Below are 16,246 nucleotides of genomic sequence, written 5' to 3'. Positions count from 1 at the left end.
GCCCCCTCAGTGGCGGGCTTCTGTCCCGCTTTCAGTGTAAAATAATGGCGGGGTTTTTTACATATATACAGTGCTAGACTGTATATATGTAATTTTATGCCAAAGGTACATCAATTGCAGCCCAGGGCGCCCTTCCCCCCAGCGCCCTGCACCCTACAGTGACCGGAGTGTGTAAGTGTGCTGGGAGCAATGGCGCACAGCTGCGGTGCTGAGCGCTACCTTAATGAAGACAGGAGTCTTCAGCCGCCGATTTCGTCGTCTTCTAGCTTCTGTTCTTCTGGCTCTGCAAGGGGGACGGCGGCGCGGCTCCGGGAACGGACGATCAAGGACAGGTGCCTGTGTTCGAACCCTCTGGAGCTAATGGTGTCCAGTAGCCTAAGAAGCACAAGCTAGCTGCAAGCAGGTAGGTTTGCTTCTCTCCCCTTAGTCCCACGTAGCAGTGAGTCTGTTGCCAGCAGAAGCTCACTGAAAATAAAAAACCTAATAAATACTTTCTTTACTAGTAAGCTCAGGAGAGCCCACTAGGAGCACCCAGCTCTGGCCGGGCACAGATTCTAACTGAGGTCTGGAGGAGGGGCATAGAGGGAGGAGCCAGTGCACACCAGATAGTACCTAATCTTTTCTTTAGAGTGCCCAGGCTCCTGCGGAGCCCGCCTATTCCCCATGGCCCTTACGGAGTTCCCAGCATCCACTAGGACGTCAGAGAAAATGTGATTACCATATTGTATATAGGCATGTTCTAGTGAGCAACAACAACAATAAATCCACATGTATATATATGATCAACTCACCTCATATTACCACCTATTCTTGGATTTATATTACCAAGAGAATGATGTGGTTTCCTCTATTCCAGTAAACATCTCAATGAGTGAAACATCTGGAACACATATTATAGTCTGACCTTCCAAGTCACATGAACAGGAATCATCAGAAATTGTTACAATTATTCACTTATAGGTTTCAGTATTATCATAATGTGTGTGGTTCTAAGCTGTTGCATTCTGTGAGGATTTCTGTCTATATAGGGCCTGATTCAGGTTGTATCGTAATCGTAAACGTGGTGCGACTGCAATTTAGGGGAAGGGACCCCCGCGCGCATGTGCAGGTACCAGTTGGCCTGCATTAACTGTGAATGCCTCTGCCTGATTGACAGGCAGAGGCGCTTGCGGGTCGGGCGGGGGCGGCAACTGAGCATTTTCGGGGCGGTTACGGGGAAACAGGGGCGTGTTGTCGCATTTTTTGGGTGGCTGTGTGTCGTAACATGCAGCCGCTCCAATCAGAAAAATGTCGGCAGTACTCCTGCCGTCGCAGCCAGACTGCGCCAGCAGGAGACATCCAAAATTTCTGCGATCACTCTCTAATTGCGTTGCAATCATAATTAGAGCCTGATCGCAGTGGGTGGGCGTTGAGTAGCATGCTGGGAGGCCGTGTCCTGCGATTGCAAGGATTGTAGATTCTGCTAAATAGCTGTCTATCAGAGTAAGATCGCACTTTGTTAGATCACTCATGCCCTGTGCGTACGCACCGCATGCGCAGAAGTCCACAAATCACCCATTTGCGATTTTTGGACTTTTGTGATCACTACTGAATGAGGTCCCTAATTTGGTTTTGCCTTGCAAATGATTGGCGCTTTAAAAATACAGGTATTCTTCCACGAAGTCCTGCACCTCTGGCTTCTCGGACCTCCAGCTTTTCGCATCCTATTACCTGTACATTTACCCCATAGTATTATTTGGGTCTTTTTCACATCATATTCTAAAAGATGATGGCCCTCATTCCGAGTTGTTCGCTCGGTATTTTTCATCGCATCGCAGTGAAAATCCGCTTAGTACGCATGCGCAATGTTCGCACTGCGACTGCGCCAAGTAACTTTACTATGAAGAAAGTATTTTTACTCACGGCTTTTTCTTCGCTCCGGCGATCGTAATATGATTGACAGGAAATGGGTGTTACTGGGCGGAAACACGGCGTTTCAGGGGCGTGTGGCTGAAAACGCTACCGTTTCCGGAAAAAACGCAGGAGTGGCCGGGGAAACGGTGGGAGTGCCTGGGCGAACGCTGGGTGTGTTTGTGACGTCAACCAGGAACGACAAGCACTGAACTGATCGCACAGGCAGAGTAAGTCTGGAGCTACTCTGAAACTGCTAAGTAGTTAGTAATCGCAATATTGCGAATACATCGGTCGCAATTTTAAGAAGCTAAGATTCACTCCCAGTAGGCGGCGGCTTAGCGTGTGTAACTCTGCTAAATTCGCCTTGCGACCGATCAACTCGGAATGAGGGCCGATGAACGAAGAGTCGCAGATGCTCATATTTAAATGCAGACCTTTGCCTGTAGTCTGTTCCACATTGTTCACATTTATGCGGCCACATCCACTTGTGAGAGACATCACTATCTGTATGAGATTGCACTAGCCCAATCCTTGGTGGAAGAGATTTATCCGACAGATCTCTGTGTATGCTTGCCTCTGAATAGTCTTTGATTCTATGTACACCAGTGATGTGAGGCAAAGTCTTTCCTGTCATATTCCAGTATACGCCAGAGTTTTAACTACATAAAGTATATGAAAAATACAAAGAATCTATTATAAATATAAATATCATACTTGTATTCTTTTAATCATTTTTGTAGTCAAAACTCTGGAGTAAAAAGTCTATGGCAGGTAAGGCAGTGGCTCCTCTGCCTGTCTGTTCTGCACATCTCTGATCATAACTCACCAAATATCCATCAGTATCTACTGTTACACCTGTGTATAATGCCCACATGCACCCTCAGGCAGGGCCGGCAACAGAAATCCTGGGGCCCAGAACACTGATGTTTTTGGGCCCCCCTTCCCAAACCCTTAGCAACACCCACCTCCATCCTTCCCCTGTATTGGTGTACTAATAATACATGCTACTAGTTTCCATCACCAACATATTTTTCCAGGCAAACAGTGAGGCACGTTGATAAAAGAAGATTTTGTGATGCTGCAAAATATAGCAAAACAATTAGAAAAAATGTAATGTAGAAAAAAATAAATTAGATGGTAGAAAGAGTGTCAGTTACTGGTCTCTATTGTTTATTTATTATTAAGTTATTTATACAGCGCTTTACAGAGAATATTCCCTATATTCACATTAGTCCCTGCCCCAGTGGAGCATACAGTCTATGGTGGTCATTCCGAGTTGTTCGCTAGGTGCATTCTAATCGCTGTGCAGCGATAAGGCTAAAAAACGGCACTTCTGAGCATGCGTATGCGGCGCAATGCGCATGCGCAACGTACTATTACAACGAACGATGTAGTTTCACACAGGGTCTAGCGATGCATTTCAGTCGCACTGGCTGCCGCAGAGTGATTGACAGGAATGGGGCGTTTCTGGTTGGTAACTGACCGTTTTCAGGGAGTGTGCTGAAAAACGCAGGCATGTCAGATACAAACGCAGGCGTGCCTGGGGAAACGCAGGCGTGGCTGGCTGAATGCAGGGCGGCCCTGTGACGTCAAATCCGAAACTGAATGGGCTAAAGTGGTCACAAGCGCTGAGTAGGTATGAAGCTACTCTGAAACTGCACAAAATTATTTTGTAGCCGCTCTGCGATCCTTTTGCTAAGCTAAGATACACTCCGAGTGGGAGGCAGCTTAGCGTTTGCACGGCTGCTAAAACTGCAGCGAGCGATCAACTTGGAATGACCACCTATGTTCCCTACAAAATGTACACACTCAACCAGCTTTTTGATCAAGATATGGTCATTAGGTCGACCACACTTAGGTCAACAGTCATTAGGTCGACCACCACTGGTCGACATGCATTATGTCGACATGGACACTAGGTCAACGTGGAAAAATGTCGACATGTGTTTTGCAATTTTTTTTACTTTTTCATACTTTACAATCCACGTGGACTACGACTGGGAATAATAACCTTGCCCAAAGGTTCGCTCGCCATGCGAGGGAACACGGTGCACTAATTGGGGTTTCCCGTCACTTTACAAAGAAATCGATACCAAAAAAGTAAGAAAAACTCATGTTGACCTAGTGACCATGTCGACCAATAGTGGTCGACCTAATGACTGTCGACCTAAGTGTGGTCGACCTAATGACCAGGGCCGGCTCCAGGCATGTTCCACTCGAGCGGCCGCGCAGGGCGCCACCCCTCAAAGGGCGCCGCTATTTGTGGCCGTCATATTGTGTCCACATACCTGGAGCCGGCACTGCCCTGATCACAGATGTCCGCCCTGGCTCTCAGCAGTGGCCGCAATGATGGGGGAGTGTTGTGGGTGGGCCAAGGCCGGGCTCAGTAAATTTGTGTGCGGCGCGTGGCCAGCCCGAGCAGCCCCGCCTCCCTCTCGACACACCCACCGCCTGTTTCCAGCCACTGTGCTCTCCTCATCCCCCTCTCCTCCCCAGAAAGCCGGTGTGCGCACGACGTCATTGCGCTCGGCAGTCTGGGAGAGGAAGCGCTGCGTTGGTGGGAGAAGAGAGGACCGAGGAGCGGGAAGATCGAGGAGCAGCGGCAGCCCCAGCGACGGTGCGTCCTGTACAGCATGTGCCCACCCATCCACCAACAAGCACCAGCAGGTCTGCAGTCTGCCTGCCTGAGCCCCTGGCCCCGAGGAGGCAACCTGTCAGTCCAGGATCCCGGCAGCAGCACAGCACATGGCCAGCATGAGCACTTCAGGGAGAGTGCTGCCCCCCAGCCAGGTTGAGTCCGGATGTATACATGTATAGAGTACATCTCTCACTCTTTGTCAGCTCTCTCAGTCCTCACCCCCCTCTCTCTCTCTTTTCTTGTCCCCCCCTCTCTCTCTCTTTTCTTGTCCCCCCCCCTCTCTCTCTCTCTTTTGTATTCATGCCCCCTCGCTCTTTTGTCCTTGCATCTCTCTCTTTTGTACTCAGACCCTCTCTCACTCTTGTACTAACCCCCCTCTTTGTTGTTACCCTCCTCTTTGTCGTTACCCCCCTCTCACTCTTTTGTCCTTACCCCCTCTCTCTATTTTGTCTTTACCTCCCTCTCTCTCTTTTGTCGTTACCCCTCTCTGTCTCTTTTGTCCTTATCCCACCTTCTCTCTTTTGTCCTTATCCCACCCTCTCTCTTTTGTCCTTATCCCACCCTCTCTCTTTTGTCCTTATCCCACCCTCTCTCTTTTGTCCTTATCCCACCCTCTCTCTTTTGTCCTTACCCCCCTCTCTCTCTTTTGTCCTTACCCCCTCTCTCTTTTGTCCTTACAGTACCTCTCTCTTTGTCCTTACAGTACCCCTCTCTTTGTCCTTACAGTACCCCTCTCTTTGTCCTTACAGTACCCCTCTCTTCGTCCTCACCTCTCTCTCTCTCGTCCTCACCTCTCTCTCTTGTCCTCACCTCTCTCTCTTGTCTTGTCCTCACCTCATCTCTATCTTTCTCGTCCTCACCCCCTCTCTTCTGTCTCTTTTCCTCACCTCTCTTCTTTTGTCCTTACCCCCTCTCTTGATCTCTCTACCTCTCTCTCATCCTCGCTCCCTCACTTTTGTCCTCATCCTATCTCTTTTTTTGTCTTCACCCTTTCTCTCTCTTGTCCTCACCCCCCCCCCCCCTTTGTCCTCACCTCTCCTCTCTCTTGTATTCATCTCTCTCTTGTCCTCAACTCCCCCCGCCCCACATTTTGCCCTTGCCTCTCTCTCTCTCTCTTGTCCTTACCCCTCTCTCTCTATCTCTCATCATAGCGCACAGCAGGGAGGAGTCCTAGGAGCAGCAGCACGGCGTTGAGCGATGTCGCTTGGTACTATAAGCGGCTGGCCGCCCACAAGCACCCGGTCTGCAGCCTGCCTGCCTGAGCCCCTGGTACTAAGGAGGAGTCCAGCCACCCATGCAGCCCGGGATCCCAGCAGCAGCACAGCACACAGCCAGCATCAGCACTGCAGGGAGAGTGCCGCCCCCCTGGCCAGGGTGAGTGCGGATGTATACATGCCCTGGCTGATTCTCTCTGTCCTCACCCACTCTCTCTGTCCCTCTGTTTTCACCCCCCTCTCTTTTTTTTGTCCTCACCCGCTCTCTCTCTTTTGTCCTCACCCCCCTCCCTCTTGTCCTCACCTCTGACTCTTGTCCTCACCCCCCTCCTTCTCTCTTGTCCTCATCTCTCTCTCTTGTCTTCACCCTTCTCTCTGTTGTCCTCACCTCTCTTTTTATTGTGCTCACCCCCTCTCTTCTCTCTCTTTTCCTAACCTCTTTCTTTTGTATTCACTCCCCCTCTCTCTCTTTTGTTCTCGCCTTTCACTCTTTTGTACTCAGACCCTCTCTCTCTCTCGTATTAACCCCTCTCTTTGTCGTTACCGCCCCTCTCTTTGTCGTTACCGCCCCTCTCTTTGTCGTTACCGCCCCTCTCTTTGACGTTACCGCCCCTCTCTTTGACGTTACCGCCCCTCTCTTTTGTCGTTACCGCCCCTCTCTTTGTCGTTACCCCCCTCTCTCTTTGTTACCCCTCTCACTCTTTTGTCCTTACCCCTCTCTTTTGTCGTCACCCCCTCTGTCTCTTTTGTCCTTATCCCACCCTCTCTCTTTTGTCCTTATCCCACCCTCTCTCTTTTGTCCTTATCCCACCCTCTCTCTTTTGTCCTTATCCCACCCTCTCTCTTTTGTCCTTATCCCACCCTCTCTCTTTTGTCCTTATCCCACCCTCTCTCTCTCGTCCTTATCCCACCCTCTCTCTCGTCCTTATCCCACCCTCTCTCTTTTGTCCTTACCCCCCCTCTCTCTCTTGTCCTTACAGTACCTCTCTCTTGTCCTCACCTCTCTTTCTCTCTTGTCCTCACCTCTCTGTCTTGTTTTGTCCTCACCTCATCTCTATCTCTCTCGTCCTCACCCCTCTCTTCTCTCTTGTCCTCACCCCCCTCTCTTCTGTCTCTTTTCCTCACATCTCTTCTTTTGTCCTCACCCCCCTCTCTTCTGTCTCTTTTCCTCACCTCTCTTCTTTTGTCTTTACCCCCCTCTCTTGATCTCTCGCCCTCTCTCTCATCCTCACTCCCTCTTTTGTCCTCATCCTATCTCTTTTTTGTCCTCACCCTCTCTCTCTCTCTCTTGTCCTCACCTCTCCTCTCTCTTGTATTCACCCCCCCAATATTGCCCTTACATCCCTCTCTCTCTTCTCCTTACCCCTCTCTTTCTATCTCTCTCATCATAGCGCACAGCAGGGAGGAGTCCTAGGAGCAGCAGCACGGCGTTGAGCGATGTCGAGTGATATTGTATGCGGCTGGCCGCCCACAAGCACCCGGTCTGCAGCCTGCCTGCCTACCTGAGCCCCTGGTACTGAGGAGGAGTACAGCCACCCATGCAGCCCGGGATCCTAGCAGCAGCACAGCACACAGCCAGCATCAGCACTGCAGGGAGAGTGCTGCCCCCCTGTCCAGGGTGAGTGCGGATGTATACATGCCCTGGCTGATTCTCTCTGTCCTCACCCACTCTCTCTGTCCCTCTGTTCTCGCCCCCCCTCTCTTTTTTTTTTTTGTCCTCACCCCCTCTCTTCTCCCTCTTGTCCTCACCTCTCTCTTGTGTTCACCCTTCTCTCTGTTGTCCTCGTCTCTCTTTTTATTGTCCTCACCCCTTCTCTTCTCCCTCTTTTCCTAACCTCTCTCTTTTGTACTCACCCCCCTCCCTCCCTCTCTCTCTCTTTTGTCCTCACCCTCCCTCTCTCTTTTGTCCTCACCCCCCTCTCTCTCTTTTGTCCTCACCCCCCTCTCTCTTTTGTCCTCACCCCCCTCTCTCTCTTTTGTCCTCACCCCCCTCTCTCTCTTTTGTCCTCACCCCCCTCTCTCTCTTTTGTCCTCACCCCCCCCTCTCTCTTTTGTCCTCACCCCCCCTCTCTCTCTTGTCCTCACTCCCCCTCTCTCTTTTGTCCTCACTCCCCCTCTCTGTCCTCACTCCCCCTCTTTGTCCTCACTCCCCCTCTCTCTTTTGTCCTCACCCCCCTCTCTCTTTTGTCCTCACCCCCCCTCTCTCTTTTGTCCTCACCCCCCCTTTCTCTTTTGTCCTCACCCCCCCTCTCTCTTTTGTCCTCACCCCCCTCTCTCTTTTGTCCTCACCCCCCTCTCTCTTTTGACCTTACCCCCTCTCTCTTTTGACCTCACCCCCCTCTCTCTCTTTTGACCTCACCCCCCTCTCTCTCTTTTGTCCTCACTCCCCCTCTCTCTCTTTTGTCCTCACTCCCCCTCTCTCTCTTTTGTCCTCACTCCCCCTCTCTCTTTTGTCCTCACTCCTCTCTCTCTCTCTCTCTCTCTCTCTCTCTCTCTCTCTCTTTTGTCCTCACTCCCCCTCTCCTCCTCACTCCCCCTCTCTCTTTTTGTGTCCTTACTCCCTCTCTCTCTCTTTTGTCCTCACTCCCCCTCTCTCTTGCTTCACTTCTCTTTCTCTTGTCCTCTCTCTTTCTCTCTTGTCCACAATTCAAAGCTACTTTCATAGTGCCTCTACTGTGGTGTAATGTGTATAAGGAGCTCTACTATGGCATAATGTGTGTAAGTCGCTCTGGTGTAAAGTGTCTAAGGGTTATGATGTGGCGTAACATGTACAGTATAAGTTGCTCTACTGTGGTGTAACGTGTATAAGGGGCATTACTTTGTGGGGCATTCTAAGGTGTAAAGGGCATTACTGTGTGGGCATATTAATGTGCAAGGAGCATTACTGTGTGGGGCATGATACGGTGCAAGGGGCATTACTGTGTGGAGACCAATAGAACCATACTTCAGTTATCGTCTGCTGTGCGGATTTGAAAAACGGTCCCCACTGAGTATGTCCGAGAACTGGGATTGCATATAAGAAAATTTTTGCAAGGATCTGCTATATGATATTAAGCAATATATTGGAGTTTGAAGGGAATTAATTAGGAACAGTGCTGTGGATTCCTTTTTGCTCTGGTATTTTCAAATATGTGTATCTGCCACTACTGGGGTCATTTTGTGAATCTGGCATTGCACTAATGGGGTCATTATGTGTATCTGTCACCATTGGGGGCATATGTGTATCTGGCACTGCACTACTGGGGTCATTATGGGTCTCTAGCACTGCCCTACTGGGGTCATTATCCCTATCTGGCACTCTACTGGGGTCATTATGTGTATCTGGCACTATACTGGAACGTTATGTGTATCTAACAGTATACTGGGAACATTATGTGTAAGGAGCACTACTGTGGGCGTTATGTGTAAGGATGCTAATTGTGTTAAGGGTGTGGTGAAAATATACATATTTATAGTTTGATAACATAATATAAAGTTGCGTGGCCACACCCACTTTCCCAGAAGTGCGTGTGCCGAATGCGCACGCATTGAGAGGGGGGGGGGTGCTTCAAAATTTCCCGCTCAGGGTGCTAGTAGGCCTGGAGCCGGCCCTGCTAATGACCCATGCCCATATTGTGAGGTTCCAGTATGCTATGAAGCGTATTGATGTAGTAATGGTACTACGCTGAAGTACAGATTTATGTAGGGGCACTGGTGATGCTGGTATTCCATGTAGGTACAGGCTGGTATAGGGTGTAGTGATGCTAGCGACACTGATGGTAGAAGCAAGAAGTTGATTCTGGCTGGTCTGATGAAAAGGGTATGGGTCATTAGGTCGACTACACTTAGGTCGACAGTCATTAGAATGACCACTATTGGTCGACGTGCATAAATCTGTACTTCAGCGTAGTACCATTACTACATCAATATGCTTCATAGCATACTGTTACCTCACAATATACCAGCATCAATATACAAGTGCAATCTATGTCAGTCTGTATCCCCAGACTGTACCAAAATCACCCATTTATACCATTGCTCAATAAACCATCCTACAGTATGTCCTTTCACCACAAAATGTTACCAGTGCTCCCACATACTGGCCCGCACCCCCAAATACCAACCTGTATAACAGTGCCTCCACACACCTGTCTGTGCCATCACATACCAGTCTCTATAGCCACAGCATACCAATGCCAGAATATAGAAACCAGTACCACCATCCACTTAACATACTAATCTGTGCCATGACAGAATAACAGCACATGACAGCCTGAGCCTTGATTTATACCCAGTTTATCTGCATAATTCTCTCACAGTATACCAGCCTGTGCACCCACAGCATGCCTACAGCTATGGCCCCATATACTGTCAATGAATTAATTAATGGACCATTGGTAGAAAGAATAAACATTATTTTGTTGCTCCTGGTATATGGGCGAGGGTTGTGCTTATTGGCGGGATCCCGGGATTTAGGCCCAAAAATGGCTGGGATTCAATCCCGGGATTGGAAGCTCCAATCCCGGGTATTGAGGGATCAGCGTTGAGCATCCACAGGACGCTCAAACGCTGCCCGGCTTCCTGCTTCCGGGTCCCCAGCGCAGCGTGAGAGGTCACGCTGCGCTGTTTGCTGCTGCTGGGAGACGCCAGCAGCGTTCACACAGTGTTTCCCGCCCGCTCGCCCCCCGGTATATGGTGTGTTATATGTGCGGGGCGGGGGGGGGCGAGGGGGCGGCCACCTAGGTAAAAGCCAATCCCGGGTATCCCGGGAATCCCAGGATTGTCCATTTTTCAATCCCGATACCCGGAATTGAAAAAATGGCCCGGGATTGGCTTCCCTAGTTGTGCTATTGTGGGAAATTAATTAATACGGTGTCTCATTCTAGGCACACCACAGGAGAGAAGGCATCACAGTCAACTGAATGTTGCACTGGCGCTGTCCGCAACATCTGTTGAACTAGGCATCCGCAGCGCGCACTCGGGAGAGCAGTGCTGCACTCTGTGACTCCTCTCAAGGGCGGAGTTATTTTGCGCTGCCAAGATCTGGCCTAATTTAACCCTGGTGTAACCATGAGTGGTTGGGGATCACCCAAATCTCCGGGCCTCTCTGACTGAACCTTACAGTATACAGATGTCCTCTTAGATTTCCCTGTCGCCGGGCCTGCCCTCAGGCTCATATATGTGGACGGGATGTACTAAATGGAAAATGCGGTAAACTCCCGTTTACCGCATTTTCCTAATGTACTAACCCCCGGGCCAAAAGGCCAGTGCCGCTGCTGGGTTCGCCCGCTTTTGCTGGCAATACCCCATAGAAGCCTATGGGATCCCTCCCAGCATACCTCACGCCCACCCTCTTTACCCTGCGCATGCGCAGACTGACTCCCAGGACCGAATCCTGGAAGTCAGGCAGCTGCTGCGCATCACGGAGACAGCTCTTATCGGAAGAGCTGTCCTCCGCAATGCTGATCGCATATGTAAGTACATTCTGGGCGGCGATGTGCATTAGTACATCCCGCACATGTGTGTGTAAATCTGGCCCTTATACTAGCCATTTACCTCACCGCCCGTCCCTGACTTAGTACACACCCACAACAAGCTCATAGAACACTTACCGTACATGCGAATGCCCAACAGTGCTGCCTCACAGTAGAGATGAGCGGGTTCGGTTCCTCGGAATCCGAACCCGCCCGAACTTCAGGTTTTTTTACACGGGGCCGAGCGACTCGGATCTTCCCGCCTTGCTCGGTTAACCCGAGCGCGCCCGAACGTCATCATCCCGCTGTCGGATTCTCGCGAGGCTCGTATTCTATCGCGAGACTCGGATTCTATATAAGGAGCCGCGCGTCGCCGCCATTTTCACACGTGCATTGAGATTGATAGGGAGAGGACGTGGCTGGCGTCCTCTCCGTTTAGACTAGAGTACTAGAGAGAGACACAAATTTTGGGGAGCATATTATTAGGAGGAGTACTACTTGCTGCTGATAGTGTGACCAGTGACCACCAGTTTAATTAATCCGTTCTCTGCCTGAAAAAAAACGATACACAGTGTGACACAGTCACATACCATATCTGTGCTCAGCCCAGTGTGCTGCATCATATGTAATACTGTATATCATTATCTGACTGTGCTGAGTGCTCACTGCTCACACAGCTTAATTGTGGGGGAGACTGGGGAGCAGTTATAGCAGGAGTACATATTTTAAGTACAGTGCACACTTTTGCTGCCAGAGTGCCACTGCCAGTGTGACTGACCAGTGACCACTGACCACCAGTATTGTGATTGTCTGCTGACCACCAGTATATTGTGTGATTGTCTGCCTGAAAAAGTTAAACACTCGTCGTGTGGTGTTTTTATAAACGCATTCTGCAGACAGTGTCCAGCAGGTCCGTCATTACATAATATATACCTGTCCGGCTGCAGTACTAGTGTGATATATATATATTTTAATTTTATCTCATTATCATCCAGTCTATATTAGCAGCAGACACAGTACGGTAGTCCACGGCTGTAGCTACCTCTGTGTCGGCAGTCGCTCGTCCATCCATAATTGTATACCACCTACCCGTGTTTTTTTTTTCTCCTATCTTCTTGATACTAGTAGCTTACTTTAGGAGTCTGCAGTGCTGACAGACAGTGTCCAGCAGGTCCGTCATTACATAATATATACCTGTCCGGCTGCAGTACTAGTGTGATATATATATATATATTTTAATTTTATCTCATTATCATCCAGTCTATATTAGCAGCAGACACAGTACGGTAGTCCACGGCTGTAGCTACCTCTGTGTCGGCAGTCGCTCGTCCATCCATAATTCATACGCGCACGCAGGGGTGGTTTCCGAGTACCTAGAAACCCCCCCTGGACACTGTAACATCGGCGCTGCTAAAAAAAAATTTTTAATGTTTATATGGAGGACCTGCATCTGAAACGCGGTTGCAGCTTCTTCTCCCTCCGTCCGAATCCTTAAACTGACAGCATGGCAATGCTGCTGGCTGCCTGTAGGAGGAGCTGCAGCGACGACGTGCAGCTCCTCTTAGGCAGTACGACGTGGGTCCTTCAGTCAGAGCTGGGTGAAAGCAGGCAGTGACTGTGGGCCGCTGTCTCCATTCTCCAGAACTCAGCCCCTCAGTGATTCCTCAGCAGCCAGGTAGGGGAGGGGTGTAAGGGGGGCCAGTGGGCTATTATATTTGCTGGGTGATGCTTGTGGTATGCTGTCCATAATACTGCAGCAGTTTGTGTCGTGGGGTGGGGTGGGCTGTGCTTCCTGTTAAGGGTGTGTTTGTGTTCATGTATACTGTTTGTTTGTGTGTATGCATGTTTACAATGTGTATGTATGCTACATGCATGTATACTGTGTGTGTATGCTGCGTGCATGTACAGTGTACTGTGTATGTATGACTGTATACTGTGTATGTGTGCGTGTTTGTGTGTGTATGTATGCTGTGTGTATGTATGCATGTATACTGTGTGTATGTGTCCATGTATACTATGTATGTATAGTTGTATTGTGTGTATGCATGTATACTGTGTGTGTGTATGTATAATGTGTGTGTGTATGTATGATGTGTGTATGTATGATGTGTATGTATGTATACTGTTTCTACAGTATGTATAGTGTGTGTGTGTATGTATGTATGTTTGCATGTATACTGTGTATATATGCTGTGTGCATTTATATTGTGTGTGTGTGTGTATGTATGTATGTATGTATGTATGTATGTATATGTGTGTGTGTTTGTAAGTATGCTAATGTGCGTGTGTGTATGGCTGCCACTTCTCTGACATTCATGTACGGAAACCCCCCCGTGAAAATCCTGCGTTTGCCACTGTAATTGTATACCACCTACCCGTGGTTTTTTTTTTTCTATCTTCTTGATACTAGTAGCTTACTTTAGGAGTCTGCAGTGCTGACAGACAGTGTCCAGCAGGTCCGTCATTACATAATATATACCTGTCCGGCTGCAGTACTAGTGTGATATATATATATATATATTTTAATTTTATCTCATTATCATCCAGTCTATATTAGCAGCAGACACAGTACGGTAGTCCACGGCTGTAGCTACCTCTGTGTCGGCAGTCGCTCGTCCATCCATAATTGTATACCACCTACCCGTGTTTTTTTTTTTTTCTATCTTCTTGATACTAGTAGCTTACTTTAGGAGTCTGCAGTGCTGACAGACAGTGTCCAGCAGGTCCGTCATTACATAATATATACCTGTCCGGCTGCAGTACTAGTGTGATATATATATATATTTTAATTTTATCTCATTATCATCCAGTCTTTATTAGCAGCAGACACAGTACGGTAGTCCACGGCTGTAGCTACCTCTGTGTCGGCAGTCGCTCGTCCATCCATAATTGTATACCACCTACCCGTGTTTTTTTTTTTTTTCTATCTTCTTGATACTAGTAGCTTACTTTAGGAGTCTGCAGTGCTGAGTCTGACAGACAGTGTCCAGCAGGTCCGTCATTACATAATATATACCTGTCCGGCTGCAGTACTAGTGTGATATATATATATATTTTAATTTTATCTCAATATCATCCAGTCTATATTAGCAGCAGACACAGTACGGTAGTCCACGGCTGTAGCTACCTCTGTGTCGGCAGTCGCTCGTCATCCATAAGTATACTAGTATCCATCCATCTCCATTGTTTACCTGAGGTGCCTTTTAGTTGTGCCTATTAAAATATGGAGAACAAAAATGTTGAGGTTCCAAAAATAGGGAAAGATCAAGATCGACTTCCACCTCGTGCTGAAGCTGCTGCCACTAGTCATGGCCGAGACGATGAAATGCCAGCAACGTCGTCTGCCAAGGCCGATGCCCAATGTCATAGTACAGAGCATGTAAAATCCAAAACACCAAATATCAGTAAAAAAAGGACTCAAAAATCTAAAATAAAATTTCGGAGGAGAAGCGTAAACTTGCCAATATGCCATTTACCACACGGAGTGGCAAGGAACGGCTGAGGCCCTGGCCTATGTTCATGGCTAGTGGTTCAGCTTCAGAGATTAATTGCTTCTTTTTTGGTGGGGGTCCAAACCAACCCGTCATTTCAGTCACAGTCGTGTGGCAGACCCTGTCACTGAAATGATGGGTTGGTTAAAGTGTGCATGTCCTGTTTATACAACATAAGGGTGGGTGGGAGGGCCCAAGGACAATTCCATCTTGCACCTCTTTTTTCTTTAATTTTTCTTTGCGTCATGTGCTGTTTGGGGAGTATTTTTTTGAAGGGCCATCCTGCGTGACACTGCAGTGCCACTCCTAGATGGGCCAGGTGTTTGTGTCGGCCACTAGGGTCGCTTAGCTTAGTCATCCAGCGACCTCGGTGCAAATTTTAGGACTAAAAATAATATTGTGAGGTGTGAGGTGTTCAGAATAGACTGAAAATGAGTGGAAATTATGGTTTTTGAGGTTAATAATACTTTGGGATCAAAATGACCCCCAAATTCTATGATTTAAGCTGTTTTTTAGTGTTTTTTGAAAAAAACACCCGAATCCAAAACACACCCGAATCCGACAAAAAAAATTCGGTGAGGTTTTGCCAAAACGCGGTCGAACCCAAAACACGGCCGCGGAACCGAACCCAAAACCAAAACACAAAACCCAAAAAATTTCAAGTGCACATCTCTACCTCACAGTGCTAGATTCAATTCTGAACAGGATAAAATTTGGAGTTAGCATATACCCCCATGTTTATGTTGGTGCTCCGATTACCTTCCACACATGAAGAGTCCAAAAGCATACTGGAAGCCTAATTGGCTTTGGACATAGGGCAGTGTCGGACTGGTGCATGAAGGGCCCACCGGGGGAATGCAGTGATAGGGGCCCATACTTAGGGGTGTGGCCAACCTACAAAGGGAGTGTGGCCAGCCTCCACAGAGGCTTGAAATACACAATAATGTAGTGCAGTATAATGCAACATATCTACCATGTATAACAGAAGTGCACAGTCTGGAACCTGATCCCTAGAGGAAGGAGTGGGCCCTCAGGCAGTGGGGCCTACCGGTGGTTTCCGTGGTACCCCTGTGGGCCAGTCCGACCCTGACATAGGGAGTGTACGTTTGCAGGTGCGCGGCCATGCCTCTAGTACCAGGGCTTGATGGACTTTTCAGTGGTCTTGTACATGCGTTTAGTAAGGAGTAGACTGTATGCTCCATTGGGGGCTGGAACTGATTAATATTATAATTTTGAAGTGCAGATTTTGTTATGAAAACCTGCTTGTAGAGGCCATTTATTGGCTCTTTTAGGAATGTAGATGAACTCCAAAGCAAGAACCTCAAAGTATTTATTTATGGTGCTTATAACAAAAAAAAAATAGGATTTTGGTTACCTACCGGTAAATCCTTTTCTCGTAGTCCGTAGAGGATGCTGGGGTCAACATTAGTACCATGGGGTATAGCATACTTCCCAACATTCTAAGGAGGTAAGGAGGGACATTCTGCGCAGCGCCAAAAAGGGTTGTGACCTATCAGAAAGGAGGCGTAGTCTCACGTGGATGTCGCGATCGTGAGC

General features: G+C 48.5%; 1 long non-coding RNA gene across 1 annotated transcript; it reads left to right on the top strand.

Moving 5' to 3' along the window:
• Positions 1-4,421: 4,421 nt before the first annotated feature.
• LOC134929283 (uncharacterized) lies at positions 4,422-7,384 on the top strand. Its single transcript, XR_010178442.1, has 3 exons — positions 4,422-4,683; positions 5,683-5,905; positions 7,137-7,384. It is a non-coding gene; the product is annotated as an uncharacterized LOC134929283 (long non-coding RNA).
• The last annotated feature ends 8,862 nt before the right edge of the window (positions 7,385-16,246 follow it).

Source organism: Pseudophryne corroboree, chromosome 5 (assembly GCF_028390025.1).
Source record: "Pseudophryne corroboree isolate aPseCor3 chromosome 5, aPseCor3.hap2, whole genome shotgun sequence".
Taxonomy (NCBI): Eukaryota; Metazoa; Chordata; class Amphibia; order Anura; family Myobatrachidae; genus Pseudophryne; species Pseudophryne corroboree.
Note: the sequence above shows the minus strand (reverse complement) of the source record. Positions and strands in the feature narration are given on the sequence as shown.